Below are 11628 nucleotides of genomic sequence, written 5' to 3' on the forward strand. Positions count from 1 at the left end.
GAAAAAAAAAAAAAAAAAAAACAAAAAAGAAACCCCCCCAAAAAATGCTTATGTAAGTATGTAAGTATGTATACCTATTTTTAATAGGGTTATTTGGTGTTTTGTTGACTAGTTTCTTGAGTTCTTTGTATATTTTGGAGATCAGCCCTTCGTTGGTTGTAGGAATGATGAAAATCTTTTCCTAGTCTGTGGGCTACCGTTTGGTCTTTTCCACTGTGTCCTTTCTCTTAAAGAAGCTTCTAAGTTTGAAGAGGTCCCATTTATTAATTGTTTCTCTCAGTGTCTGTGCCCCTGGAGTTTCGTTCAGGACCAGGTCTCCTATACCAATTTTTTCAAGGGTACCTCCCACTTTCTCTTCTAAGAGGTTCAATGTGACTGGATTGATGTTGATCCATTTGGACTTGAGTTTTGTGCATGGCAAAAGATATGGGTCTATCTGCAGTCTTCTACACACTCTCATCCAATTGTGCCAGCACGATTTGTTGAAGATGCTGTCTTTACCCCATTGTATAATTTTACCTGTTTTGTCGAAAATCAGGTGTTCAGAGGTGTGTGGGTTAATATCAGGATTTTCAATTTGATTCCATTGGTCGACCTGTTTATTTTTATGCCAACACAAGGCTATTTTCGGAACTATAGCTCTGTAGTAGAGCTTAAAGTCAGGCATGGTGATTCCTGAAGTTCTTTTATTGTGTAGGGTTGTTTTGGCTATCCTGGGTCTTTTATTTTTCCATATAAAATTGATTATTATCCTTTCAAGGTCAGTGAAGAATTGTGGTGGGATTTTAATGGGGTACAGAACTGAAGAAAGAATTCTCAACGAGGAAATCAAAAAAGGTGAAAGACATTTAAGAAAATGTTCCACATCCTTAGCTATCAGGGAAATGCAAATCAAAACAAATTTGAGATACCATCTTACTCCTGACAGAATGGTAAAAATTAGAAACACCAATGATGACTCATGTTGGAGAGGATGTGGAGAAATGGGAACACTCCTCCACTGTTGGGAATGAAACTCATAGAGCCATTTTGGAGATCAGTATGGAGATTCCTCAGGAAAATGGGAATTAGTTTACCACAGGACCCGGAAATCCCACTTTTTGGCATATACCCAAAGTATCCACATCCATGCAAAAAAGACATCTGTTCAGCTATGTTCATACTATTTGTAGTATTTGAAGCACTATTTGTAATAGGAAGAACCTGGAAGCAACCTAGATGCCCCTCAATTGAAGAATGGTTAATGAAGATGTGGCACATCCACACAATGGAATACTACTCTGCAGAAAAAAAATAATGGTATCTTGAAATTCGCAGGCAAGTGGATGGCACTTGAAGAAACCTTCCTGAATGAGGTAACCCAGCCACAAAAGAGGAACACAGATGTATTCACTCATATATGGATTTTAGAAGTAGATCAAAGTATCACCAGCCTATAATTCATACCACCATGGGAACTAGGTTACAAGGTGAATTCTAAGAAATTCATATAAAGTCCCTCACAGAACCAGGAAGAGACAAGTCCCCCAGAGCACAGGGGAAGTTCAGGGGGGGTTAGTGAATAGAGAGAGAAGTAGGAGAAAACGAGGGGGAGGAAAGGAAAACTTGTGCGACCAGGAAGATTGATCCCGGTTAGGAACAGAAGACAGGAAAGAGAGAGAACATAATAGAGAGAGCCAATAATGGTTTGAAGTTAAAATTGAACACAAAGAAAGGTCTAGAGAACTACAAGACTGCTCCCAACTAACAATTTGAGCTTCTGTGGAAAGGCTATCATAAATGCCCTTCCTGGAGAGTGAGATCAACAAATAACTTATCCATGGAGCCCTCAACTAATCCCTGTAGGAAACAGGAGCAAACACCCATACATAAACACTGAGTTGAACTAGAACCCAGATGCAGATGGAGAGGACAAGACCATGCTGCAGAAACACATAGAGACAGCTTACCTGAACAAGGAGGAGTTAACCGCCACCAGACTGATAGCTGGGAAGCCAGCATAGGACTGACTCAGGCTCCCCTGAATATGGGTCTCAGCCAGAAGGACAGAGCAGTCTAAGGGACCTCAGACAGGGGAGCCAGGATGTATCCCTGGTGCACAAAAAGACCTTGCAAACACATCCCCCATGGAGGGATAACTGCCTTAATCCAGAGACAGGAGAGAAGCCCTAGTCCCTACTTCACATGATCTTTCAGATCTACATGACCCCAACTGGATGGCATTCCCCTACATATGGAATTGGGGTGGGGGGATGGGAGGGGAGGGTGGTTAGACTGCATGTGAGAGGGCAGAGAGGGTAAAAGGGAGTGAAGAAGGAAGGGAGGGAGTAAAGGAGGATGGGAGGGAAGGAGGGAGGGAGGGAGAGGGAACTGGGATCGACATGTAAAATAATAAATTAAATTAAAAAAATGCTTTGACTCCAAAATTTAAGTTGAAGGACATGTTACTGGGGAAAAGGATTTCTATTTTTGTTTCCACAGAAAATGAAAAGATGTGGATTCCTTCCAGACTAATGTGGTTTGATCAAGCCAGACCGCCTGAAACAGAATACCAGGTGATCCTACTTTCAAAACAGCTGGACAAAGCAGCCTTGCAGACTAAAGCCAGGATTTCTCCATCTTCTTAGAATACCCCATGACAGCGCCCCTTACCAGCAGGAAGTAGTATGGAAAGAAAGACACCCAAATTCCCAAATATTGTCTATAAATGTTTGTTTTCATTTAAATGGACTTGGTTATATAAAATAATAATTTAAAAAAGTATGTATACCCTTCCTCTAAAACAATTATCCTCTTAGTGGTATTAATGAACCTGCTCTAGACAGTTTGATATATCAATATCACAAATAAAGTGAGAAACTGTAGGAAAAACAAGAAAAATTAAAAACAAAAAAACTCAAGATACTACAATTTATTTTATCAGGCTTTAATTATAGCATATATGAATTCATCTGTCAACCACAATTACAATTTTTAATTTAACATAACCTTCTCTTTACATCATTATAGAATTTCAAGCAGTTTAGGGCTTCTAGAGAAAAGTTCTTGAAACCAACAGGAGTAGACTTTGAACAAAAGCTGCTGCTCTCATGTGTTTAACCTAGCTCTTACTGAACTTGAGCACAGCAGAGCTCACAAGCAGAAAATTTGGCAGCTATCATGTTTCTAATACAGCTGCATTGAGACTATCCATGGAGTCCAAAGTCATATTTGAATGATCATTGACAAAAGGAGAAAGAGTAAAACACATTTTGTTTATTTTCTTCAATATAGCTTGAGTTTGAGTTAAATGATCAATCTTCAACAAAGCAAAGTTTTTTTTTTTTTCAATCCACATAGGCTTGTTTATCTATATACTCCTATTAATCAGTGCACTCTTTATAATGCTAGTAATTATTTATTTAGAAAAAATTCTTTATCTTATTTATTTGACTGACATGTATTCACCAGGGCCTCAGAAAAAAATTCTCACTTACATATATATATATATATATATATATATATATATATATATATATATTTACCATGAAGAAAATCAGGTACACTTATTTACTCTGAAGTTTTAAACATTGTTATTGTTTATTCCCTTATGATGATCTTCTATTTTACTTCATCTATTTCATTGAAAATATTTTATGCATGATGGTGAAACCAAGTCCAGGGAAGAGAAAGACAGTGCATTTAAATAAGGCACAAGTAAGGTAACACCTAGATAGCCTGGAGGCTGCAGAAGTGGATTTAGTGTGTATGGTAATCAGTTCATAAATTATACACATACCAGCCCTTTTCACCTGAGGTAATTGCCGAATGTCCAAAGTACCTCTATCTTTAAGACACACCCATCATTGCTTTGAGCCAACCTCATGGTCTATTAGGATCAACATAGAAAAGGTCTAATCCTTTAGACACAATTGGCTATAGACAGTAAAAACTGCTAAAGTATTTTAAACTGTGTGTATCAACATACTGTTTGTCTTTCTGGAGGCATTTTACCAAGAACAGTTAGGATATTTTATCTCAGGGCATATCCACCCAGTAACTTAAAACATCTATGAGTGTCTGTGTATTGAGTGTATTTGTTTATGTGAGTGAACACACATGCCTATTTGTCATGGCCTCTGTGTAGCAGTCAGACAAAAACATTGGGTGTCTTTTACTTGCTGTTCAATGTTCGAGACAGGTTCCCTTGTTTAAAGCTGTATATGTCAAGGGGGTTGACACATCAGCTTTCAGGTATTTTCCTATCTTTGTCTTTCACAATGGAACAGAAGCACAGAGATTATGAAAGCTTGCTAAAAATCCATTTCCTTTTCATTTTTTTTGTGAGTTCTTGAAACTTATATTTGTATATCAGCTTCATCTCCTACCGACCTAGCTTCTTACCCAGTATCCTTTGTTCTAGAATGCAAAAGCCTTTGTTTTCACAGAATAATGGAATGGACATGGACAAGAGAAAGCAAATTTTAAGGAAACACCATAGGTAAGGTTTTAATGAACTTGGGTTCAAGAGTTAAGATCAATATGGCCAAAAATCTTGTCTTTCTTAAAGGAAAGAGAAAGTCCAGGAAATTTCTAGATAAAGTGAATGAAATGCAATACTACTTAATGTAAAAGTGATTGCAGGAAAATTTCTTTTCCTATATGTCTTATTTTATGATACAAAATACTAGGTTTCAAATTAATTCTAGAATTTCCCATTATTACAAGTTATTTACTAGAGGGTTACTTATTTCCTCATATTGGGTGTTCTTCCCATGACTATTAAAGAAATGGAGGTCAGTGAGAAAGCTCAGAGAGAAATGAACTGACAGCCTGGTGACCTGAGTTTGATGCCCAGAACCCATACAGTAGAAGGGGAAAACATATCTGCCTACTTTCTGCAAATTGTTCTCTAAAATGTGTGTGTGTGTGTGTGTGTGTGTGTGTGTGTGTGTGTGTAATGGGAAAATATAAATAGTAACAGATCATGTTTAGTACCAGCATTCAACAAAACCTGAAATGTCTATGAAGTCCACATCATGTTAGAATCAGCATGGGAGAGGTTAGAATAACAACTAAGCACTTGAAACCTTATTTTACCTGATATCTTGTACTTTCTATCACTAGCTGGTCAGTACCTTATGGGAAAGTCGGCTCATTTTTCATAGCTTGTGTGTGATTATAAATTGTTTTTGATTCTCAAAGATGTGCTTACTTTGTGTAAAGTTCTACAAAAGATTTGTTACTAATTTTTAGTTCCAGTCTTTGAAGTATTTCTTTATGCTTTTGTAAGGATGGACAAATTTTTCCTAATTCTCCCTAGACTCTGCCTCCTAGCAGTGAGTAGGCAAAAGGTCACATTCTTGACTGTTTATGACATGGCAGTTTACCGATTGCACCTGTGAGTGAATGAGAACAGGAAATGAGCCTTGTCACGCTACCCAGAAGCCCTAGTGAAAACAGACTTCTGGGGCTAAGCACAGGCTTGGATAGTTCAAATTGATTGGTCCACACTGGATGCTATGAGATGATTGGTTTATGATGCGTGGGTTTTGTTGTAACCCTATAAAAGCTGTCTAAACCCTGTACCCAGGGTTCTCAGTCCTCTACCCCACGTGGAGTATGGCTGTGGATCCCAGTGCACTGGAATATAAAAGACCTCATGCTTTCACATCAAGACCGCTTCTTGTGAGTGATTTGGGAGGGGGACGCCTTTCCTGAGTAGGGGCATGAGGGTCCATGCCCTCTTTGGGTCTTTTTCTTTCCATCAGAAGATTATTCACTCTAGATAATTATAACCTAAAGATTCTATAAAAGTGCAGCTCAGTGATGACTCATTGAATTTACTGAGGCTACTTATAAGAACATGGGTGAGTCAAAGGCAGTTACAGAACCAGAAGTCGAGTTGGCTACTTATGGGGAACTGTACAGTTGAAGAGTCCCATATGGTCCATAAAGCATATCTCCTTGAAACTTAGGGGTAGACTCACAGTCACAAAGTTCTCCTTCCAATCAAACTTCCACCTCCAACATAAGTTCTACAAGTTGAGAGGCCTGATGAGGGTTTTATGGACTCTGTGAGCTCTCTGAGTCCAGTCAGCCTTACAGGTCAACCTATCCCTCCATATTAATAGGTCTGAGGTCTTTAGGGTTCTACATATTTGATCAAGTTTACTCTAACTCAAGACAGTGTTGATGGCATCTAATTCCAATGAAGTAGATACACTATGTGGTGGAACAAAAATATATCATTATGTTTTTTTAAACTATCCCCTCCTGTTATCATTTAAAGCTTTCATCAGTTTTCTCTTAAAATATTATCTATGTCTATCTACTTCCTGCTCCTGTATTAAGACCAGTATTTCAAATATTTGTACTCGATGTTCCTAGAAAATATACATCCCTCAATTTTGCATATTTGACTTAATACACCATATGCTTTTCTTTTCAGCATCTTCTTGGCACTGTTGGTGATTATTGAGTCATAGCCAAGTTGAACCTAGTGACCACAAACAACTGTCTGTTTTGTTCGCTGCTTTGCATTCCTTTTCCTCAATTTAAATCCAAAGAGTAGCTTGAGATTCATCTTTATCAACTTCCATATCCTTGGTATTCATCCAGCATTCAAGTATTTTCAGATAACCTGAATCTCAATTTTGTCATCAACTGTTATATTATTTATCCCTCCAAGTTTTAAATCATCTCAAATTTGGAAACTGACACGTTCAGGCTTGTCCATAATCTGTACCCTGAATCTTCCTCACAGCTGGGGCCAATTGATCTGTGTCAGCAGGCAAGGACAATTGCCTATTCTGAGAGCTATCTTATCTTTATCCAACAGGAAATGTTTAAACAGTTCCAGTCTCAATTTTGGCAGAAATTTCCCTTGGTAACATATGGATGTGTCCAAGAATTACATGTGAAATTTGGACATTACTGTGCAGATTTCAATGAGACTTAATATTGGTCGCTAAATTTAAAGCAAGTAACTTGGAATATTGAAGAGGCATAAAGAATGTCACATGTTATTTTCATGTGAAATTGTGGATACTCAATGCAAACTAAAATATGATTTTTACTATATTTGTTTAAAGGTTTTAAGGCTAAAGAATTAACATTTTAAAAATGAAGTAGAAAGCAGTAAATACAAATCTAATTCCATTTAACAATTTAGTTATGTAATTTAAAATTTCCCTGAATTTATGAAGGCTGTCAGATGAAAATGAGCTCTGACAGTTAAAAGAATGATTTATTTAGCATAAGTTTTTAACAAGTAAATGTCCTTGTTGCAGATTTGAAATTATCCCCAATATTGAGAGAAGATTATACTTGTGAGATAAATTCTCTGATCTCATTTACAGAAATTACAGTTATTTTTTTTTTAAAAAAGTAAGGTACTTCACTCATATCCTCACATGAGTAGGTTGACCTTCTGCTAACAGGATGGAGTTACTACTTTTCTGAAAGCATTCTTTCTTGCTTCCACCTTCCACCTTTTGCCACCCTTAGTGGGACTGGAGGAGGAGTGCAGCTATAAGGAATCTTTCTCCTCACTCTGATATATATACTTAGTCACAGGCTGTTCTTTATTTTGTAGGTTTAGGAAAGAGAGCTGATCCTGGTAGGTTTGGTAATCCTACCTTCTCCAGTACAGATCAGGCAATTGATGACAAATAAGTTCTACCATCCTAGCTGCTTGATTATATCTACTTGAACAAAAATGGCCACTTTTAAGCTCCCAAACTACCTTATTTAATTTAGCTTTTTACTATTTTAATTTTTTATCTTTTTCAAATAAATAATGAGCAAGAGGTCTAATTTCTTAAGAAACTCTATAAGTATATAATAAAAATGATCACCTTTATATCTCTCCAGTAGTCTAAGTTATATGCATAATAATTTAGCTAACAATATTAAACCCCATTAAATCTAAATTGTAATGCTCAAATATCATATTTGTTTCTATATATTATTGTTTGCTATAACTTTAGAACTGTATACCAGATCTTTAGAAGCTCCTTATAGCTTTGAATAAAAAGAAGGTTGAAATTTATGAGCAACAAACAACTAGATATTTTAAACATAACAAGATCTGTTACTCTGCATGGTCAACATTTTGAACTGGGAACATTAAAATGGATCAAAGAATGAATATTAGGTTCTGGCAATACATTTGGCCCCCTTTTGAAAAGACAAATATTTTACATACTGTTACTATTACCTGCTATTAAGTGTTTTTCATGCTTATCATCCAATGTGAACCCATAGAACTGTGACTTTTACCAGATACCATTTGATCAAATACTTTCTTGTACCAAAATAAATATATAAAATTACTACATGCAAAAGTTATCTTATTTATCCCTAATATACAAATGGACTTTGGGAGCCCATTCCACATAGAGAGATACTCTCTCAAGCCTAGACACATGGAGAAGGGTCTAGGCCATGCTCCAAATGATATGACCGACTTTGAAGACTCCCTATAGAATGACTTACCCTCCCTGGGGAGCAAAAAGGGCATGGGGTGGGATTTCATGGGAGGAAGAGGGGAGGATGGGAGGGTGAGGAAACTAGAATTGACATATAAAACAAGCTTGTTTTAAATTTAAATTTAAAAAAAAATTGAGACTGCTCGAACAACTAGCGGAAGATGGGTCAAAGTCAGAGTGGTGGCCATGGTCCTGGGAGTGGCAAGAAGGATGACAAGGACAAGAAAAAGAAATACAAACCTCCTGTCCCAACTAGAGTGGGGAAAAAGAAAAGAAAGGGACCAGATGCTGCCAGCAAACTGACCCTGGGGACACCTCACACTCAGTGCCGCCTGAAGTTACTGAATTTAGAGAGGATAAAAGACTATCTCCTCATGGAGGAAGAGTTCATTAGAAACCAGGAGCAGATGAAAATGTTGGAAGAAAAGCAAGTGGAGGAGAGATCGAAAGTGGATGATCTCAGGGGGACCCCCATGTCTGTAGGAACCTTGGAAGAGATCATTGATGATAATCACACCATTGTGTCCACATATGTGGTTTAAGAACACTACATCAGCATCCTTTAATTTGTGGACAAGGATCTTCTGGAGCCAGGCTGTTCAGTCCTGCTCAACCACAAGGTGCATGCGGTGATCGGGGTGCTAATGGATGACACAGACCCCCTGGTCACAGTGATGAAGGTGGAGAAGGCCTCCCAGGAGACCTATGCAGATATTGGGGGACTGGACAACCAAATTCAGGAAATTAAGGAATCTGTGGAGCTTGCTCTTACCCATCCTGAGTATTATGAAGAGATGGGAATAAAGCCACCTAAGGGGCACATTCTCTATGGTCCACAAGGACCAGGTAAAACGTTATTGGCCAAAGCAGTAGCAAACCAAACTTCAGCCACTTTCTTGAGAGTGGTTGGCTCAGAGCTTATTCAGAAGTACCAAGGTGACGGACCCAAACTTGTTCAGGATCTGTTCCTAGTTGCTGAAGAACACGCACCATCCATTGTGTTTATTGATGAAATTGATGCTATTGGGACCAAAAGATATGATTCAAACTCTGGAGGTGAGAGAGAAATTCAGCAGACAATGTTGGAACTGTTGAACCAGTTGGATGGATTTGATTCGAGGGGAGATGTAAAAATTATCATGGCCACAAACTGAATAGAAACTTTGTATCCAGCACTTACCAGACCAGGCCTCATTGACAGAAAGATTGAGTTCCCCCTGCCTGATGAAAAGACCAAGAAGCATATCTTCCAGATTCACACAAGCAGGTTGACCCTGGCTGACAACGTGACCTTGGATGACTTGATCATGGCCAAGGAAGACCTTTATGGGATTGACATCTAGGCAATCTGTACAGAAGCTGGCTTGATGGCCTTTCGGGAACGCAGAATGAAAGTTACAAATGAAGACTTCAAAAAACCTAAAGAGAACGTTCTTCATAAAAAAGCAAGAAAGTACCCCTGAAGGGCTCTATCTTTAGTGATGCACAGTGGCCTTCAGGGAAGTGAATGAATTTCCCCCACCTGGAAGGATGGGAAGCTGCCCCAAGGAATCCATTTTCCAGTGAGTTTTGCTAGTAAAGAACCTATCCTAAAGGATGCTGTGTAGGGTTGGTCATTGTGCTGCTCTCTGCTCCCAATAAAGGGTTGTCTGGTTTGCTTTAAAAAAAAAAAAAAATTGAAGAGTTCCTGCTGGCAAGATCCTTGACCCCCAAATCCGGGCCTCTGCTAAAGAAAGAGGCCTCAGCTGGAGAGTTCCAGTTTCCTGTGAGGTCCAACTATTCTGCAAAACCCTCCCAAGTCCCAGCTCAGCCCTTGTCTTCTTCCGCCAGCTATTGGCAAGAGGTGAGTATGGGCCCAATAGGGGCTGCATATCACCTACAACCTCTTTCCCCTCCTCCCCCGCCCGAACTCCCTGGGTTGGCCCCTGATCCTGCTGCTCCTGTCTCCAGTCCCCATCGAGAGCACCCTTGGAACTCTGATACACCCCCACCCATCCCCACAGCGAGCCTACCCCCTACCCTGTGCACTACCCTACCCATGGTCCTGCCGCTCTGGTTGAGCACTGGGACAGAAGGTGGAGCCAACAGTCCACCCTATGTCAGAGATTTCTCAGAGCAACTGTGAACAAAGGAGACCTGACTATCCACACGGGAACACTCGTAATTTCCACCTGATTGGTCTCTGACCCCACCTCCAGTCCTCTACTGGAATCCCGGGCCCCTCCCAGAGATCCGCCTATCTCTGCAGGACCACTGTGAGTATCTACTGGCATCTTCTACTGGATCCTCATCCTTGACCCATCCATGGGTCCCTGTCTCTGGAGAAACCTCCTAGAGAGCTTGGACCACACAGAGCTACAGATATTGAATCACAGACTCAAATAATCCCAAAGGGGAAGTACCATAGACAGAGGGGGAGACCCCACCAACACCTACTGGAAGAAGCTATGGGAAGAAGGCAATACAAAAGAACACCTAACAACAGAAAGACAAGCATGACACCACCAGAATATAGGGAATCTACACCAACTAGAATGGAACACAACAACAAAGCAGAGGAAGCAGAAGGGTACGACTTAAAAATTACCATAATAAAAATGATAGAGGCCCTCAAAGAAGATGTGAGAAAATCCATTAAAGAAATGGAGGAAAAAACAAACAAAAAAAATGGAAGAAATGAAAAAATTCCTTAAGGAAAGTACAGAAAGCCAAGAAAAAACAAGCAGATGAAGGAAACAGTTCAAGACTTGAAAACTGAAATTGAGAAAATAAAGGCAACACAAACTGAAGGAATGCTGGAAATAGAAAAACTGGGGAAAAAAATTGGCAACTACAGGCACAAGCATAACCAACAGAATTCAAGAGATGGAAGAGAGAATCTCGGGCACAGAAGATAAACTAGAAGAAATAGATTCATCGACCAAAGAAAATCATAAATCCAACAAATCCTTAACACAAAACATCCAGGAAATGTGGGACACCATGAAAAGGCCAAACCTAAGAATAATAGGCAAAGGAAGGTGAGGAAGCCCAGCTCAAAGGTGCTGAAAACATATTCAACAAAATCATCGAGGAAAACTTTCCAAATCTGAAGAAGAACATGCCCATGAAAGAAGCATACCAAACCCCAAATAGGCTGGACCAAAGAAAAAAGACC

General features: G+C 39.2%; 1 pseudogene; it reads left to right on the top strand.

Moving 5' to 3' along the window:
• The first annotated feature begins 8616 nt into the window (after positions 1 to 8616).
• On the top strand, positions 8617 to 9950 carry LOC127220228 (26S proteasome regulatory subunit 4-like; annotated as a pseudogene).
• Positions 9951 to 11628: the final 1678 nt, after the last annotated feature.

The sequence above is a fragment of the Phodopus roborovskii genome, unplaced genomic scaffold, assembly GCF_943737965.1.
Source record: "Phodopus roborovskii unplaced genomic scaffold, PHOROB, whole genome shotgun sequence".
NCBI lineage: Eukaryota > Metazoa > Chordata > Mammalia > Rodentia > Cricetidae > Phodopus > Phodopus roborovskii.